The 20,257-nt window shown below is 42.2% G+C and overlaps 2 long non-coding RNA genes across 2 annotated transcripts in view; one reads left to right on the top strand and one right to left on the bottom strand.

The window, feature by feature from the left end:
• LOC132881944 (uncharacterized) overlaps window positions 1-20,257 on the top strand; it is a 126,925-nt gene that overhangs the window by 51,751 nt on the left and 54,917 nt on the right. The window lies entirely within an intron of this gene.
• LOC132874008 (uncharacterized) lies at window positions 404-13,728 on the bottom strand. The gene is made up of 3 exons (XR_009651619.1): window positions 13,652-13,728; window positions 4,197-4,357; window positions 404-617 (listed from the first exon to the last, which is right to left on the bottom strand). It is a non-coding gene; the product is annotated as an uncharacterized LOC132874008 (long non-coding RNA).

Here is a 20,257-nt window from a genome sequence, read left to right as displayed (position 1 = left end):
TTATGTAGGACTATGTGCCCATGTATTATTCCCTGATGATTCATCATTATAATAAAAGAGCGGTTTTATGAATACCAGGATGAGGTACATGCTGTCCCTGGCCTCCTAACAAAGCACAACATGGCAAACCAAAATGGAAAGTTTTGGAGTAGAGTGTGAAAATGAAAGAATTGGTGAATGTTCTTACTGAATAATTATTGTGCAGTATAGGACAGTATTTGAAGCAAGATATACAGTATAGTGGCACTATTTCTTACAATCAAACTGACCTTCATCTATATTTAGGTTTTGCTGTAATTATACCCATTCACTGCAGATCCCTGCTTATTGCACATGGTTCTTTATAGTGACTTGACAGCTCTGTGTCACTGTCTCATCTCATCAGCAGCTGCTCTATGGTTTTATTGTGTTTGTATACACCTTTGGCTGGGCTGCTATGCTCTCTGCTTTCTGTCCTGAGGATGGGGGTAGGAGTTGACTCACAGAGGATGAATTCTGGTCTCAGGCCCAGTATGAAGAGAGTGCAAGTGATTCCATCCATGTGTCATGACTTCATTGTGATGATAGGCCACCAACAGTGCTATCCGTCAGAGTTCGGGCTGAGGAGAGCAAGATTTCTAGACAAACCACAGGGATAAATGCATGACAAAAGGGACAGAAGAGCTAGTGAGAACGAAAAGACATCTGGGCACACTTTTGCAGAGTAATTTCTCTCCTCATAGGATAACTTATCATGACGCGATACAGACTCAGCCATTGGCTAGAGTTTATTTGTCACAGGTCCTCCTGCTTTGCGTGAGAAGCTTTCTCTTTTTTTCGGCTACAGCACACCCAGCCAATCTAGCTCATGTTTATTCTCCAAGTTCATTGCAGCTCATCGAGGGCCAATAACTAAGCCTTTATGCCAATTGGATGTGTTTCTATCTAATGGAAATCACCAACAAATGATGCATCATGCTGTTGTCTGAAATGAAGACAGTGCTCAAATGCATAACTATCACACTGTTTGAAAATACAGGATTAAGGATATTGAAAACAAACTAATTTCACCCATATAGTTTGAACATGTTCTTGATTAAGAGCTGTACTGGTTGCTGCAGCTGTGAGCTGAGGTAACTCTTTTCACAACGCAGTAGCAGAGGAGCCAAAGTCAGTCATGTTGAACTCTCAAACATATTGTGAACAGTCTTTACTGCGGTAAATGCTCCTTTATATGTCCCCCTAAATGCATCATTACCTAAAACATACAGTGATTAATGAGGCACGTTACTGTATCCAGGAGAAAGAAACATTCTCACAGCATGCGCGCACACACACGTACACAAGCAGAAATACATGCCTCTACATACACTATTATTTGATATATTAATTGACTCCTTAATTATTTAGTTAATCTTTGTTATTACTGTGTTGCTCCTTGTGAATACACTACCGTTCAAAAGTTTGGGGTCACCCAGACAATTTTGTGTTTTCCATGAAAAGTCACACTTTTATTTACCACCATAAGTTGTAAAATGAATAGAAAATATAGTCCAGACATTTTTCTGGCCATTTTGAGCATTTAATCGACCCCACAAATGTGATGCTCCAGAAACTCAATCTGCTCAAAGGAAGGTCAGTTTTATAGCTTCTCTAAAGAGCTAAACTGTTTTCAGCTGTGCTAACATGATTGTACAAGGGTTTTCTAATCATCCATTAGCCTTCTGAGGCAATGAGCAAACACATTGTACCATTAGAACACTGGAGTGATGGGGTGTTTTCACACTTGGTCCCTTTCAGCCATCTAACCAAACTCAGATCGATGACTCAGCATTTTTTGCGCATATGTGAACACTCCAACCGTACCCAGACCCCTTTAAAGCGAACCGAACTGACACCACCTCAGGAGGTGGTCTCAGTGCGGTTCGCTAAAAATCAACGGTACGGTTCGCCTAATCTGCGCATTGTGAACAAAATGCGCACCGGGTTCACTTCGCCTTTTTCACTGTAGTTTAACCTTCTTCGTTTGCTGTAGTTGGTCACATGACTATTGAGGTTTTTCACCCACGTGACCAAGTCATGTGATGCATCGTTAGGCTGCCATTTTGGACGTCACGGCTCGAATCAGTTTGAATGCGAGGAAGGCGACAAACGAAAAACATAAAAGAAAAAGGAGCGAGATGCAGAAAACACCTTCACTATCCAGCGACGTAGGGCATTTACAGGGCGAGCAGAGGGAGAGGTATTTGCAAAAATTGAGGCTAGCAGGCTTAGAGAACGACGTTTACCTGCTTCCACCAGGATTGTTCACTGATGTACGGAAGTACACCAAGCCCTCGTCTTTACCTGACTTCGGCCCACATGATCTGTATACCTATGTCGTTAAAAACCTATCGCCATACACAGGTATTGATCTGAAAGCGTATAAGAGTTTGGATGCCTACAAATATTTTGTGTCAGGCTGGGTAACATGCCTACATCAGCGGGTCGTCCCTGGAGCCGGTGGTCGCCATCTTATTACAGCTAAGGTTTGTTCACATTTTCATTTACTTTCGGTCCTCAGGATAAACAAAATGTTATTAAATGTCATTGAAATAACTTCTTAGCCTGTTGAGACATGGCCCGTTATAAATTTGCTGTTACCAGGCAATGACCAAGAACTGTATTATTAGGGTCGGTGTCTGTGTTGTAGCAGTGTACTAGCAGCTAGCTGTTAGCACTAGCTAATGTCAACAACATAGTAGCTAGTATGTTACTGTAGCAATGTTTACGTTCAGTCATTTGGATGACTGTTAAAACCTTTCAGTCTCAAGTTTTTCCTTTACTGTATTTACTAGTTTACTGTAATTATGATCCGGCAGCTATTTACACCGGATCCAGTGTAAATAGCTGCCGGAGCACGCTCCGGCTTGCTCCCCTTCAAATTAAGCAGCGCGCTCCGGCTTGCTCCCCCTCAAATTAAGCAGCGCGCTCCGGCTTGCTCCCGGAGCACTCCGGGAGCAAGCTGGAGCGCGCTGCTTAATTTGAGGGGGAGCAAGCCGGAGCACGCTCCGGAACCTCGGCCGGAGCACTCCGGGAGCAAGCCGGAGCGCGCTGCTTAATTTGAGGGGGAGCAAGCCGGAGCGCGCTCCGGAACCTCGGCCGGAGCACTCCGGGAGCAAGCCGGAGCGCGCTGCTTAATTTGAGGGGGAGCAAGCCGGAGCGCGCTCCGGAACCTCGGCCGGAGCACTCCGGGAGCAAGCCGGAGCGTGCTGCTTAATTTGAGGGGGAGCAAGCCGGAGCGCGCTCCGGCAGCTATTTACACTGGATCCGGTGTAAATAGCTGCCGGATCATAATTACAGTAAACTAGTAAATACAGTAAAGGAAAAACTTGAGACTGAAAGGTTTTAACAGTCATCCAAATGACTGAACGTAAACATTGCTACAGTAACATACTAGCTACTATGTTGTTGACATTAGCTAGCTTGACCTTCAAAATGGCGGACACCGGGGCGTCACGTGACCCTGTGACGTCAGGTGAAATACCTCAATAGCAGGGAAACTCAACTTCCTTTTGGAACTTATCACAGCCGCTGGAATAAATTTATTTTCCTTAATCCGCACTATTTTGATCAAAGAATACAGCAGGGCAAGCATGGCAGCAGACATTTTGATTCAAGAGAAAATTACCCAGAATTCCGTGCACTGGGGGTCTGAGGGCTCTAGAGGACCTGGTGTGAACAGAAAGAGGACTGAGGCCCCATCAAAGCTTAACTGGACCAGAAAGAGAACCCAGTCCTCTTTGTAATAAATTCACAGTGTGAACACAAAAAGAACTGGGTTCTTTTTCTGTTGGTCCACTTTTTGGTCCACTTAAAGAGGACTGAGTCTGGTTCCTTTAAAGGGGACCAGGTGTGAAAACACCCATAGTTGCTGGAAATGGGCCTCTGTACACCTATGTAGATATTGCACCAAAAACCAGACATTTGCAGCTAGAATAGTCATTTACCACATTAGCAATGTATAGAGTGGATTTCTGATTAGTTTAAAGTGATCTTCATTGAAAAGAACAGTGCTTTTCTTTCAAAAATAAGGACATTTCAAAGTGACCCCAAACTTTTGAACGGTAGTGTACATTTCAGTGATTTCTACCTGGAATGAAGACTGAACAAGGCTTTGGTTGACAAAGCTGAAACTGGAGGCATAAGAAAATGAATGAAGAGCAAGCAAGCATTACCAACAAGGAGACTATCTGTCACCATTTTGGCCCTGGTGAACGTTGTGAACTTTATCAATGGCTTTGATGTTTGATGAATGGCTTCTTGTTTGATATACTCTGGGTCCCTGCAAATGGGTGTAGTATTGGAAACCAGCTGGGACCCAATGTTGACACTATTCCTGTGTTGATAAGAAACAGAAAACATAGAGCACATTTAACCCTGGGGGTGAACCAATCTAATCTCCTTCCTGTTTTAAAAGCGCATCAGAGTGCACAACCAGATATTACTTCTAGACTTTCTGTAAAGCTAGCTCTTCTGAACATTAGATCACTTTTAAACAAGTCATTTTTAATTAATGATCTTATTTGCAAACACAATCTTGATTTTTTGCTTCTAACTGAAACCTGGCTGGAACAAGCAAATAGTGCTACCACCCTTATTGAAGCAGCTCCCCCAAATTTTAATTTTTTGAATGTTACCCGACAAGGGAAAGGTGGAGGGATCGCAAATATATTCAAAGTCTCTTTTCAATGTAAACAATCCTCACTTGGTGATTTTATGTCCTTTGAACACTTATGTGCACTTGTTACATGCTCTCCTAACATATTATTATTAACTATTTATAGGCCTCCGAGACATTCAGCCAAAGTCTTTCTTGAAGAGTATGGTGAACTGTTATCAGTCATTTGCTTAGAGTTTGATTGTCTTATTATATCTGGGGAGTTTAACTTGCATGTAGATAATACTGATAACATTTATGCCAAAGAACTACTTGCAATTATTGACAACTTCAACCTAGTACAACATGTACAGGGGCCAACCCACTCTCGTGGTCATACTCTTGACCTCGTCATCACAAAGGGTCTTACTGTTTCTACTACTGTTGTTGACCTGGCCTTATCTGATCATTTCTGTGTTTTCTTTGATGTTTCTATGTCTCCTCACATTCAGAACAGCTCAACGACTATAGGTAGGAGAGTCATAAAAGACAACACATGTGCTCTCTTTGAGCAAGCTCTCTCTCAGAACTCAACCAAAATGTCAGACTCTGTAGATGATTTACTGGAATTTTTTAATTTAAATATGACCCAAATTATGGATGATATTGCTCCATTCAAAATCAAAAGAGTCAATGATAAGCAGAAAGCACCATGGAAGCAGTACCCAGCTGTTAAACTGCTAAAGAGAGAATGTAGAAAGACTGCAAGAAAATGGCGCAAATCTAAACTTCACATTCATTATCAAATCCATAAAGAGATGCTTTGTAATTATAATTATGAAATTCGTAAAGCAAGACAGTCTTTCTTCTCCAACATCATCAGCAGGAATATGAACAATGCCTGTGTGCTATTTTCAACAGTAGAGAAGCTAACTAATCCCCCACCACAATTAGCACCTGAACTTCTCTCAGTTAGTAAATGCAATGAGTTTGCATCCTTCTTCAGAGGTAAAATTGATAAAATACAGCAGAATATTTCTCATAATATATCTCAGTTGCAAAAAATTGAAAAACTGCAATCACCAATGACACAGATAGATAACTTCAACACAATGTCAGAATTTTGTTTAATTGATTATGAGACTCTTGAAAAAACTGTACAAAATCTCAGTTCCTCAACATCTGAATTGGACATTCTGCCCACCAACTTTTTTAAGTCTGTTCTTCATCTTATAATTACAGATATGCTTCAAATTATAAATACATCCTTGGAGACTGGCGTTGTTCCTGTGTCCCTAAAAAAAGCCGTTGTAAAGCCCCTTCTTAAAAAAAAATAATCTGGATCCTTCGGTGTTAAATAACTACAGGCCAATATCAAATCTACCATTCATCGGGAAAATCCTTGAAAAAATTGTCTTCAATCAATTAACTGCCTTCTTGATATCAAACAGCCGTTTTGATAATTTTCAGTCAGGATTTCGTGCCAATCATAGCACTGAAACAGCGCTGATTAAAGTTATAAATGACATACGTCTTAATACTGATGCAGGCAAAACATCGGTCCTGGTATTACTCAACCTCAGTGCAGCTTTTGATACTGTTGATCACAGCATACTGCTATATCGACTTGAACACTGGGTTGGATTGACTGGTAAAGTTATCAATTGGTTAAATTCATACTTAAAAGATAGAAGCTTCTTTGTTACCCTGGGAAATTGTTCCTCAACGTCAATGTCCTTGACCTGTGGTGTCCCCCAGGGGTCGATTCTTGGACCATTACTTTTCAACCTTTATATGCTCCCACTTGGGCAAATTATCAATAAAAATTCAATTTTGTATCACTGCTATGCAGATGACACCCAAATTTATTTTGCTCTATCACCTAATGATTATGCCCCCCTTGAATGTCTCTACCAGTGTATCGATCAAATCAATTGGATGTCACAAAATTTTCTTCAGCTGAACACAGATAAAACAGAAGTAATTCTATTTGGAAAAAAAGATGAAAGACTCAGGATTACCACTATTCTTGACACAAAAGGGATTAAAACTAAAGAAATGGTTAAAAATCTTGGTGTTTTCATTGACAGCGAGCTAAACTTTGACAGTCACATGAAAGCAATCACTAAAATGGCATTTTATCACCTAAAAAACATTTCCAAACTAAGAGGACTTATGTCAAAAAATGATCTGGAAAAACTAATACATGCCTTCATCTCTAGTAGGGTCGATTACTGCAATGGCCTTTTCACAGGTTTGCCAAAAAAGACCATCAAACAACTTCAGCTGGTTCAAAATGCAGCGGCGAGGGTTCTCACACGAACAAAAAGAACAGAGCACATTACTCCAATTCTAAGGTCCCTTCACTGGCTTCCAGTAAGCTACAGAATTGACTTTAAAGCATTGCTGCTGGTGTACAAATCTCTAAATGGTACAGGGCCCAATTACCTCTCTGATATGTTGCAGTGGCCTAACCCAATCAGATCTACCAGATCGAAACAGAAAAATTTACTATTAAAACCAGTTGTTAAAACAAAGTATGGTGAAGCAGCTTTTAGCTACTATGCAGTGCAGCTATGGAACCAACTGCCAGAGGACATTAAAAATGCTCCTGCTGTTGGCAGCTTCAAATCTAGGTTAAAGACCAAGCTGTTTTCAGATGCTTTCTGTTAAATAATTAATATTGTCTTCTTTACATTTTTTATAATCTTTACTTTCTCTGCATGTTTTAAATTTACTTTAACTTTATCCTATTTTATTCTTTATTTTATTCTGCTGGGTTTTTTTTCCTTCTCATCCTGTTTGAACTACTACTTCATTTTATTATTTTATTTTTACTATTGTTTAATTCTTATTATTTTCTTTTAATTCTTTTAATTAATTGTTTTGGAATAAAAATAAAATTATTTTATGTAATTTTATTTCTCTATTGTTTACTGTTTTTGTTTTTACTTCTGTAAAGCACATTGAACTGCCATTGTGTATGAAATGTGCTATATAAATAAACTTGCCTTGCCTTTGAGTGGCAGCTGAACTGAGAATGAACCCAATTCAGCCTGTTTTTCTCTCTGCCTACCGTACTGCACGTTTTCCTCAGATGCTCAGGTTTTTTTTTTGATTCGCTTTCAGCTCCACCTGCTTATCTTGGGTGGAGCTGTGCATTCCTGCATTTTGAACAGGTCTGCTTTCTGTCTGCTGGAGCCATGTGGCGATGTGCCGGTGTTAGGTCTCAAGACACTTACAAACACTTATAAACACATATCCAGGGACATGCATTTCATTGTTATTCCCAGCCTGGTTTGGTTTGGCTATGCATCTTTTGGACCACTTAAGTGTGTCTAACCCTGTACTGTTATTATTTGCGGTAGCTATCAAATGTTTTATAGACTTGTTTATGCTTGTTCATTCATGAATGCATTTAAACACCTGCAAGCTGTTTTAATGAGCAGGCTTATTTATCAAGATTCAATAGTTTATTGCCATGTCAACACAGTTGATAGGAATTTGTTTTGGCACATCCCCAACATCAAATACATATGAAAAACAAAACAACAGAACACATACCTAAGGGCAGACAGCCATGGGTAAAACAGACAAAGACAGTGAACAGTAGTGGGATACCCAGTAGTCATTGGACAGCAATAATGGCTAAAAATAAGTTGCATTTAAAGTTGCATGATAAAGTGCATCTTAGAGTGTTCCAATGGTAAAGTGCATACCATGCATATAGAGTGCTACATATCATGGCAGTCAGAGAAGGTTCAAATGTCTGATGACTAGTGGATATGTGCTATCCCTAAACCGTGATGTTGAGGTTCTCAAACTTCTATATCTCCTTCCTGATGGGAGGAGATTAAAAAGATGGTGTGCTGGGTGGGAGGGGTCAACTATGATTTTTCTTGCCTTTCTAATTAACCGCGATGAAAAGAGGGAGGAAAGTGAGGGGAGGTTGGCGCCTATGATTTTGGATGCTCTGCATACAACCCTTTCCAGCCTTGTCTTGTTCCATGAAGTGGTGTTACCGAACCAGACAAGGATGGAGAATGTGAGAACACTTTCAATTGTAGCTCTGTAAAAATGAATCATGGCTGTCTGACTGACTTTAAACTTCCTGAGCTGCCGCAGGAAGTGAAGTCGCTGATGGGCTTTGCTGATCTTGATGTTGGTGTTAAGGTCCCATGATAAGGATTCATGAATAGTAGTCCCAAGGAACTGGAAGTGAGTGACCCTCTCCACCTCCACCCCCTTGATAGAGAGAGTGGAGAGGGGGCCAGAGGTTTTCCTAAAGTCAACGACCAGTTCCTTGGTCTTAGAGATGTTAAGAATCAGGTTGTTCCTATCACACCGACCCACCAGTTCGTCCACTTCCCTGCGGTAGTCAGATTCATCCTTGTTTGTGATGAGGCCAACAACTGATGTATCGTCTGCAAACTTGTACAACAAAACTGAATTGGAGTGAGACTGACAGAAATGTGTGTATAGGGAGTACAACAGAGGAGATAAGACACAACCTTGTGGTGCTCCGATGTTTAGGAGCATGGGCTGTGAAAAGTAGTCACCAATTCTAACAACCTGCTTTCTATCACACAGAAAATTAAAAATCCATCTACAAAGTGATGTACTGACACCCAGCTCTTGCAGAGTGTTAATCAACTTTACAGGTACAATGGTGTTGAATGCAGAGCTAAAATCAACAAAGAGAACACGGGCATATGTACATTTCGATTCCAGATGTTGGAGGATGGAGTGCAAACAGAGGGATACTGCATCATCCACGCTTCTATTTGTTCTGTAGGCAAATTGCTGGGGGTCTAAGGTAATGCTGGACAGGTGCTTACAAACCAGGCGCTCAAAGATTTTCATAATGACAGATGTTAGGGCAACAGGCGTATAGTCATTAAGACAAGTGATTTTATGTTTCTTTGGGACTGGGATAATCACAGCAGATTTGAAACAGGCAGGCACAATAGCAAGTTGGAGAGACCAGTTGAAAATACAAGTGAGGACAGGGGTGAGTTGGTCAGCACAGTGTCTAAGTGTAGCAGATGCCACACCATCAGGCCCAGATGCCTTCCTGGTGTTTTGCTGGCGCAACAAAATTCTGACGTCATGTTCAAAAACAGTGGGTGGAGGGCCACCTTGTTCTTTGTAACAGGGGGCAGGCAGCTGAACACCGTCGTCAAAGCGGCAGTAAAAATTATTAAGCTTATCAGGGAGGGCTGGGTCGCTGACTGGAGCATGATGTTTTGTTTTAAAGTCAGTGATGTCCTGCAGCCCTTGCCAGACACCTTTAATATCATTTGCCTGTAATTTTTTTTCAAGTTTAGCTTTATAGGAAGCTTTGGCATTCACCACAGCTCGCTGAAAATCATATTTCAATTTTTTGTAATTAGTCATGTCACCACATTTGAAGGCAGAGTGTTTCTTCCTACAGAGCAGTCTTAGTTCATTATTAAACCAGGGCTTAGTGTTATTAAAGACAGTCACAGTTCTCACAGGAATGCAGACACTCTCACAGAATTGGATGTAGGCTGTGACAGTATCAGTGAAGGAGTCAGTATCATCCTGGCCGTCAGACCAGAAGTTGCTCCAAACAGTGGAGTCCAAGCAGTCTTGTAATGTTTCTATGGCCTGTGGGGACCAGCACTTAAAGTGTTTGACAGTTGGTTTTGATACCTTCAGCTTTTGACGGTATTTGGGAATCAAGAGAATAGAGTTGTGGTCGGACTTACCCAGGGGGGCCCTGGCCACAGCATGAAAAGCCTTGGGGATTGGAGAATAACACTGATCCAGTGTTTTATCCAACCTGGTGGCCATGTGGATGTGGGGTTTGTATCTGGGTAAGACTTTTTTCAGGGTGACGTGGTTAAAATCACCCAGCGCGATCATAGCCGCATCTGGGTTGCTGTTTTCCACCTCCATTATATGATCCGCCAGTTGTTGCAAGGCAGAGGGCGCAGAGGCGTCGGGAGGGATGTAAACAATGATCAGGACAACGGCAGAGAATTCTCTTGGAGAGTAGAAGGGCTTGCATATCACCGTGAGAGACTCCAACTCTGGGGTGCAGGTTTGTGACAAGATCTTGTAGTCAGTACACCAGTTGCTGTTGATGTAGCAGCCTACACCACCCCTGCGTTGTTTCAGTGAATTTGTGGTGCGATCTGCACAATGAAAAGAGAAGCCGGGTAGTTGTAGCGAAGAGTCTGGGAAACTTCCATCGAGCCAGGTTTCAGTTAGGCAGATAGCAGCAGCATCCCTGAAGTCTCTCTGTGAGCGGGTGAGCAGGGAAAGTTCATCCATTTTATTCACCAGGGAGCGGACGTTGGAGAGAACCAAGCTTGGAAGAGCCGGGCGGTGGATGCGGCGCCGTAGCCGGACAAGTGTGCCGCCTCTCGCACCTCGCTTCCGAGGCTTCCAGAATTGCTTTTGCCGCTCCCTGTGTTGCTGAAAGTCCAGTGGGAGATCAGGCCGAAAAGTGGGCATGTTGTCACGGATATGAAGTAGAGCAAATCTGTCATACTGGACAATGCCAGAACTGGGATCCAGGAACAAACAAAACAGGGAGTAATGCCGAGTCGCCATAGAACGGCGCCATGACGTCACATGACCAATACTGTCCATCGATCCATCGATTTGCTTTTGTGCTCTCTTTTAGGTTTGTGCATTCACTTTTTAATAGAATGACATTCAGAGTTGTTGACTTTCACGTTTGAAATGTCTGTTCATCATGCAGAAAGCAACTTAGTGACTGTTTTATTTGCGTGTGTGTTGGGGGTTTGGGGGAACCAAATGTTCGCATTAATGAATAATTAGTTTGTGTTAATAGGAACAGGGGACAGTTTGGAAGCTTGGCTAGCATCTATGAGAAAAAGTTTTTTAATTACATCTTTTATTTTAAAAGTTAAAAAGAGATTTAATTTGGATACTAAGGATAAGGCTATGCATAAGTGTAGCATTGTGTGTGTGTGTGTGTGTGTGTGTGTGTGCACGCATGCCAAATGGGTAGACCACCCAGAGTTCATAACAATAACATTTGCACTTCCTCTCTGTGATCCCAGACAGGTCAAATCCCATCAATCCACATCAGAGAAGTAGTACTTTCTGTTTAGAATGAGCTAGTCAGGTCGAACCACTGAGGAATTGTTCGTTCTTCTCAAATCTAAACACGCTATAATCCCACAGTATTACTGTTCATTTTCATATAAATACCAAAGTTAGTATTTATCTTTACTTTTAGTCAGGCCCCAGCCGAATATTAGTCAGTTTGTACCTAAAGTAAATCTACAGTATACGCACTGTGATGCTAGAAGACCAAGTATTGCTTTTACAGCTTAATTTTCTACAATATACATACCATATTCATAATTATTTTACTGGTGCCATAACAGCAATAACAAGTGAATAGTACAGTATGATAATGATAAGTGATGAAAACATAACCTGTCAATATGGACTTTGTATGAAGTGTCTGTCCTCTGAAAATGGTTATGTTATGATCATAGAACAAAACAGAAAGTAATCATAGGACAAAAAATTCCCCTGCTGCCGTGCAGCTCATAGATGACTAACGTAAGGTATACAGTAGCTTGAAAAATGTTCTGTTAACACATTTGTTAGGGTGATGTTTATGAGTGATTTATGACACTAAATGATGGTTGTGTGTTCTTATGTGGTTATCTCGAGCTTTGTTTTACACTGTTAGTGCTTCTGGTGGGTAATTTAGCCCCCTTTCGGTCTAGACTGCACAAATTAGGGCTAACTGGATGTGGTGATTGACAGCCTCTGTAGCATGAGAAGGGAGCATGTCTGGATGTTTTCATTTTCTGAACTGACTGTACTGTAAATGTGTGGCATTGTTGCTGATTGGGATCTGGAATCTCTTTTTGATCAGGATCTACTGTGAAAATGAATTGCATTGATGGTGTGCTTCTGTGAGTATGTATTCAACCTTCAACTCCATCAGACCAAGAAGTGTTTACACAGTCGGAGCCATTTAAGATCACGAATAAACTGAAGCAATTTCCGTAATTACTTTTTTGTGCTGACCCAAGGTGATTGTAATGAAGGTTAGGCTTTTTCTTATGAGGCTGTATCTTATTCCTGTGTTCACAATGCTGTAATAGTTGTACGATAAAGTATGATTTTTGTTACACATGGTTGTTGAATGGGAATGCAATGTCTTTGCCATGGTAGTGCTTTTATTTACCAACTAAATGCATTTCAGAGCAAACTAATGTCCTGCATTTGTTCTGCACCATAAAAGCACAATGGAATGCTGAATAACCCTTGGACAGTGGAGAGTTCAACAAATAACCCTCAAAACCCACCATTTTTTTTTTATTTGCACCAAAATGCATCTATATTCAGTTGCTATATTTCTATGACCCTGAATTGGTCTTAGAATAATACATTAGAGGGCGGCACGGTGGTGTAGTGGTTAGCGCTGTCGCCTCACAGCAAGAAGGTTCTGGGTTCGAGCCTAGCGGCCGACGAGGGCCTTTCTGTGTGGAGTTTGCATGTTCTCCCCGTGTCTGCGTGGGTTTCCTCTGGGTGCTCCGGTTTCCCCCACAGTCCAAAGACATGAAGGTTAGGCTAACTGGTGGCTCTAAATTGACCGTGAGTGTAAATGCTTGTTTGTCTCTATGTGTTGGCACTGTGATGACCTGGCGACTTGTCCAGGGTGTACCCCACCTCTCGTCCATAGTCAGCTGGGATAGGCTCCAGCTTGCCTGTGACCCTACACAGGATAAATGGCTATAGATAATGGGTGGATGGATAATACATTAGCAATAGAGAGGTTAATGTGGCTATAAACTATCATTATAATATCAGCCAGGTAAAGATCTGAGACTCATTTATGACACTGGTACATAATTTTTACATAAATAATTGGCACCCAAGGAAACTCCAATTAAAAGAAAAATGGATTCGCACAACAGTCACATGGCTGGTTTGCTTTGGAGACATACAGAAAATTTCTCCTTCAACGTCTTGGACACAAACTTTCCAATACCTAAACAGTATGTCACTTACATAAATGCTTAATTATATCCTTATGGTTGGATACAGTCTGGATGTTCCTCTGTTGCACTTCATCCATCTTCAATGATTTCGGTTAAATCCTCCTCAAGAAAAGCCGTTCTTTGGTTCAAAGAGACTGGCAGAGGCACAAGTTGTGAACAAGTTTGATAGGTGTTTTTCTCCAGTTTTTGCTGTGAACTATAATGCAAATCTTAGTGCTTAATTTTATTGTCACGGAATGGTTGGAGATGGATGCAAGTGCAGAGTAGTTTATTTAAAGTGCAACACACATGAACAAGAATCAAGATTACATAACAAACACACACATAAACTAGACAGACACCAAGTAGTACAGGAGCATGGTTATATATGTCGATAACAACATAGATAGATAGAAGATAGAATAGATAGATAGAATGCCTTTATTGTCACTATACACATGTACAATGAGATTAAAGCATGTCCAATAACAGTGCAAACAGCGTGTAGAGAGGGAGAGAGAGAGGAAGGGGGGGTGTAAGGTGCACAGTCTGAGGTGTATGTGTTGTGTTACACATTATGGAGTGAGGTATTGCACATATAAAGTATTGCACAGAGACAGTCACATTATAAATTATTGCACGAGAGAGTCACATTATCTCATCTCATTATCTGTAGCCGCTTTATCCTGTTCTACAGGGTCGCAGGCAAGCTGGAGCCTATCCCAGCTGACTACGGGCGAAAGGCGGGGTACACCCTGGACAAGTCGCCAGGTCATCACAGGGCTGACACATAGACACAGACAACCATGCACACTCACATTCACACCTACGGTCAATTTAGAGTCACCAGTTAACCTAACCTGCATGTCTTTGGACTGTGGGGGAAACCGGAGCACCCGGAGGAAACCCACGCGGACACGGGGAGAACATGCAGACTCCGCACAGAAAGGCCCTCGCTGGCCACGGGGCTCGAACCCGGACCTTCTTGCTATGAGGCGACAGCGCTAACCACTACACCACCGTGCCGCCGAGTCACATTATAAGATAAAATATTACACATTATGAATTATTGCAAGGTAAGGTAAAGTGCACAGACTTGAGGTATATGTGCTGTGTGTAAGGTGCACAGTCCTGAGGTGTATGTGTTGCGTTTCACATTATGGAGTGTGGTATTGCACGTTATAAAAGTATTGCATAGAGAGTCACCTTATAAAGTACTGCACATTTATAAATTAGTAAAATGGTAAAATAAAATAAGTCAGAGCATATCCAAGCACATACTCAAAACGCAGCCGTAGACGATGAGTCCTCTACAAACATGACTTATATACTGGTGCTTATTGTGTGTGAATGTGGTTCAGATGCTCGTGACCATGTGACTTGGTGCGTGACATGAACATGTGGTGTGCAGTGGTTAATGGGTGCTGCAGTCCTGTGCTATCGTCGTTAACCTGGCATAACCCCCTCTTTAAGATGCAGCTCTTGATGAGTCCACTTTGGCTTTGAGGGGGTCCTGGACTGCCCGGACAGAGATCCATGGTCTGATGGGCTCCCTCCAGCCAGCAGGGACCAAACGTGATGTAACCCCCGGTGCAATGGGCTGAAGACACTTCCATGAGATGGGGCGAGTGGGCAATGACATCCTGACCAGAGTCACAGGGCAGAGTGGACTTGATGTACAAGACTGCCTGGTTGGTCTCTAACATGAACGTCCCTTGGGAAGCTGCCTGGTCAATCTTTGGCATGAGCACATCTGTAGAGACCGCTCTGTTGGCCTCTGGTGTTGGCCGGATTGCCAATGCCACACTTTTGGCTTCTGCCATTATCTGGGCTGGTGATAAAGCCTTGTGGGCCTCTGGTGTTAGGCTGGGCTGGTGAGACCACCCAGTTGGTTGGTCTGGTGAGACCACCCTGTCAGCTACCGGCGTTGATTGGTTCATTGAGGCTGCCCCCTCGGCCTCTGGCTTAAGCTGCACTGGGGAGGCCACTTCCTCTGCCTCTGGTATGAGCTCTGCTGTCTCTTTTTTTGAGGGAGCCCAGCCTTGAGCTTATCCAGGATAATCTTGATTTGGTCGAGCTGACATTGATTCTCCTGGATCCGCTTGGCCTTCTCACACATGATTTGAATAAACTCCATTGCATTCATGGTTAAAGTGCAAAATACATGAAAAAGAATTAAGGCTATGTCACATAAACACACAGAAACTAGACAGGCATGAAATATACACAAACACAGCATGGATATAACAACATACAACAATGCTCCTCATAACAGACAGTACACAGGGTGCTGTACAAACATGACTTATGTACTGGTGCTTATTCTGCATAAACGTCGTTCAGGTGCTCGTGATCATGTGACTCGGTGTGTGACAGGAACATGTGCTGTGCAATGGCTGATGGGTGCTGTGGCTCTCCTGTGTTACCGGTGCTAACCTTACATCTAATTTTCATTGGGCAACAAGTAGGTCTGTGCCTGGTTATGATTAACCGAGGTACTCTGGAAAAGTATACTGCAGTAAGAAAAAATAATTATCTAGGGTTTTAAAATAGGGTGCACGGTGGTGTAGTGGTTAGCACTGTCACCTCACAGCAAGAAGGTTCTGGGTTTGAGCCCAGTAGCTGATGGGGGCCTTTCTGTGCGGAGTTTGCATGTTCTCCCCATGTCTGTGTGGGTTTCCTCCGGGTGCTCTGGTTTCCCCCAAAGACATGCAGGTTAGGTTAACTGGTGACTCTAAATTGACCGTAGGTGTGAATGTGAATGTGAATGGTTGTCTGTGTCTATGTGTCAGCCCTGTGATGATCTGGCGACTTGTCCAGGGTGTACCCCGCTTCTTGCCCATAGTCAGCTGGGATAGGCTCCAGCTTGCCTGCGACCCTGCACAAGATAAGCAGTTACATATAATGGATGGTTTTAAAATAATGATAGTAATAAATATTTCAAAAGTTGCAAGTGTTAATTTGCCACAAGCCATAAAAACACACTTGTGGTGGTATTCTCTTAACTTGCATCACATCATTCTGTTCTTGTAACTACCTCATGAAGTATGAAGTACAACCCCGATTCCAAAAAAGTTGGGACAAAGTACAAATTGTAAATAAAAATGGAATGCAATAATTTACAAACATCAAAAACTGATATTGTATTCACAATAGAACATAGACAACATATCAAATGTTGAAAGTGAGACATTTTGAAATTTCATGCCAAATATTGGCTCATTTGAAATTTCATGACAGCAAAACATCTCAAAAAAGTTGGGACAGGGGCAATAAGAGGCTGGAAAAGTTAAAGGTACAAAAAAGGAATAGCTGGAGGACCAAATTGCAACTCATTAGGTCAATTGGCAATAGGTCATTAACATGACTGGGTATAAAAAGAGCATCTTGGAGTGGCAGTGGCTCTCAGAAGTAAAGATGGGAAGAGGATCACCAATCCCCCTAATTCTGCGCCGACAAATAGTGGAGCAATATCAGAAAGGAGTTCGACAGTGTAAAATTGCAAAGAGTTTGAACATATCATCATCTACAGTGCATAATATCATCAAAAGATTCAGAGAATCTGGAAGAATCTCTGTGCGTAAGGGTCAAGGCCGGAAAACCATACTGGGTGCCCGTGATCTTCGGGCCCTTAGACGGCACTGCATCACATACAGGCATGCTTCTGTATTGGAAATCACAAAATGGGCTCAGGAATATTTCCAGAGAACATTATCTGTAAACACAATTCACCATGCCATCCGCCATTGCCAGCTAAAACTCTAGTTCAAAGAAGAAGCCGTATCTAAACATGATCCAGAAGCCCAGACGTCTTCTCTGGGCCAAGGCTCATTTAAAATGGACTGTGGCAAAGTGGAAAACTGTTCTGTGGTCAGACGAATCAAAATTTGAAGTTCTTTATGGAAATCAGGGACACCGTGTCATTCGGACTAAAGAGGAGAAGGACGACCCAAGTTGTTATCAGCGCTCAGTTCAGAAGCCTGCATCTCTGATGGTATGAGGTTGCATTAGTGCGTGTGGCATGGGCAGCTTACACATCTGGAAAGACACCATCAATGCTGAAAGGTATATCCAGGTTCTAGAGCAACGTATGCTCCCATCCAGATGACGCCTCTTTCAGGGAAGACCTTGCATTTTCCAACATGGCAATGCCAAACCACATACTGCATCAATTACAGCATCATGGCTGCGTAGAAGAAGGGTCCGGGTACTGAACTGGCCAGCCTGCAGTCCAGATCTTTCACCCACAGAAAACATTTGGTGCATCATAAAACGGAAGATACGACAAAAAAGACCTAAGACAGTTGAGCAACTAGAATCCTACATTAGACAAGAATAGGTTAACATTCCTATCCCTAAACTTGAGCAACTTGTCTCCTCAGTCCCCAGACGTTTACAGACTGTTGTAAAGAGAAAAGGGGATGTCTCACAGTGGTAAACATGGCCTTGTCCCAACTTTTTTGAGATGTGTTGTTGTCATGAAATTTAAAATCACCTAATTTTTCTCTTTAAATGATACATTTTCTCAGTTTAAACATTTGATATGTCATCTATGTTCTATTCTGAATAAAATATGGAATTTTGAAACTTCCACATCATTGCATTCCGTTTTTATTTACAATTTGTACTTTGTCCCAACTTTTTTGGAATCGGGGTTGTATAAATGCTCTGAGTATGTCTTTGCTGTTGCACTTGGTGGATGCATACAGGGAAAGAAGGTGGTGTATGTTAGGCAGAAATGGCACAAGGCAGCTCTGGTGTACTAATGGTATAGTTGTAGCTGGTAATGTAAACCGCATTGCAAAAAACACAATGCAAACACGTACCAAACAAAGCTGACGCAAGCAATTCTGTCTTAGAGTCAGACAGCATCCTGAAGAAGCAGAGAAACTTATCATATCAGTTAATTAAATGTTCTGACTGCAAAGTTGAATTCTGGGCAAAATGTTCTATTTCTACTGCTGTTGGGGTTTCGAGATGTTTCGCTGCTGCACACACTGTGTATCCTATGTGTAAATGTTTTGCTGAGATAAAATGAGTCCTGCATTTTACTATTCCAGAGATTGCCAAAACAAGTGAGCAACAATATCATGTGACCACCGTGAGACGTGTTTGACCTACTTTTAACCAAAACAAGTCAGAATGGGCAAACACGGCAGACTCCGCTCTCCCACCAGCTAAAAGCCAGCGAAAAAAAAAGGAAAGCTGCCTAGTGAGTGCAACTGCAAGATAGAGCAAAGATGTAATTTTTCTGGACAGATAACTAAACCATTCTAGCTAGCGCTTAGCTAACTTAGCTTTAGAATGCATGGATTTGACTCCACGGTAGCGACTATGGAGTTATACTCCTAATGTTTTGATCTTACAGAGAAAGAAACAATAACACAAAAGCAGTAACATAGAAAATATCTATTCGTCTTTTGTTTCATGGATCTATTCGCAAATGTCAACCACAAATTACAAACCTGTGACTCAGAACTCTCCGAGGTTGATGCAGAGTCATGATGTTTTCTGCACGTCGCTATCTTGGCGTGACGCAGTTCCATAGTTATGCTAATTAGTTCAAGCTCCTCATGTTCAGTTGTTTCCGTGGGGCCATACTGTCTATCTGAAGAGGTAGGACATTCAGTCCCAAAACTGAGGAAAGCGACCCTCGGCACATCAAAACGATCACATCTCATCCACATGATGTTGTTCTTGCTGAACATAGGAAAATGCCATGCACAATGGAAAAATTTGAAAATTTTTGCTAATTATGATTTGTTAAATTGTTGACATAGTTTTATTACAACTTGCAAAACAATGCTGTTGTATAGATTCGCACTGAATGCTGTCTTGCTCACTGAATATGTCGTAACACATGCTCACTTAATCTTGACTTCTTAAGGCCAATTTATGCTGACAACCCAGTCCTCGCAGACGGTGTCGCAGATAGCGTCTGCGTAGCCCCCCCCACCTTCGCAGACGCTCTGCGCGCACCTCCCAAAAATTGTGACCACCGCAGAAGCCTCGCAGACAGCGTCGCAGACAAGACGGCTCTGATTGGTCCACTCTACATCCACTGTACACGCACTTCCGCTTCCCTACTTTACCGGTTTGGTTTGTTTTCACGACCGGCATTTTTAAAAACACGAGCGAAGATGGAGCAGCATGAAGAGCGGTTGAGTGAGGAAGTACGTACATCTATACGACTCCAGTTCTAGTCATTATAAAAAAAAAGTTCTAGTCATTATAAGTAACCGGAGGATAAACACTCCACTAACCACACCCACCAACTACTCCTAGCGACTTCGCGCCCCCTTGCGTTGTGCCGGTGAATAACATCGCGCACGCCTATTACTCCCTGCTCAACGATAAATTACACCTGTCTGCGAAAAGTTATCTGCGAAGGCCTTGTCGCAAGAGCATGCAGAGGCCTTTAGGTGTTACTGTAGGAAGTGACACAATGCACAAGACAACTGTTGCCCCAGGTTGTTCCTAGTGAGCGGCCATCCAATTGAAACATGTTCCCATTTAGCTCAAATTCTGTTTAGCTTTGTTAGGTGCAAACAGAGCATGAGATCATGAGAAGGCTTGGGTTATGGATGTTTTTGAGGATTGTCCCAGTAACTGTCTCGCAGAGTGGAAGAAGAAAAAT

The sequence above is a fragment of the Neoarius graeffei genome, chromosome 2, assembly GCF_027579695.1.
Source record: "Neoarius graeffei isolate fNeoGra1 chromosome 2, fNeoGra1.pri, whole genome shotgun sequence".
In the NCBI taxonomy this organism is placed as follows: Eukaryota; Metazoa; Chordata; class Actinopteri; order Siluriformes; family Ariidae; genus Neoarius; species Neoarius graeffei.
The sequence above is the reverse complement of the archived record's forward strand: the minus strand, read 5'-3'. Positions and strand labels throughout refer to the sequence as shown.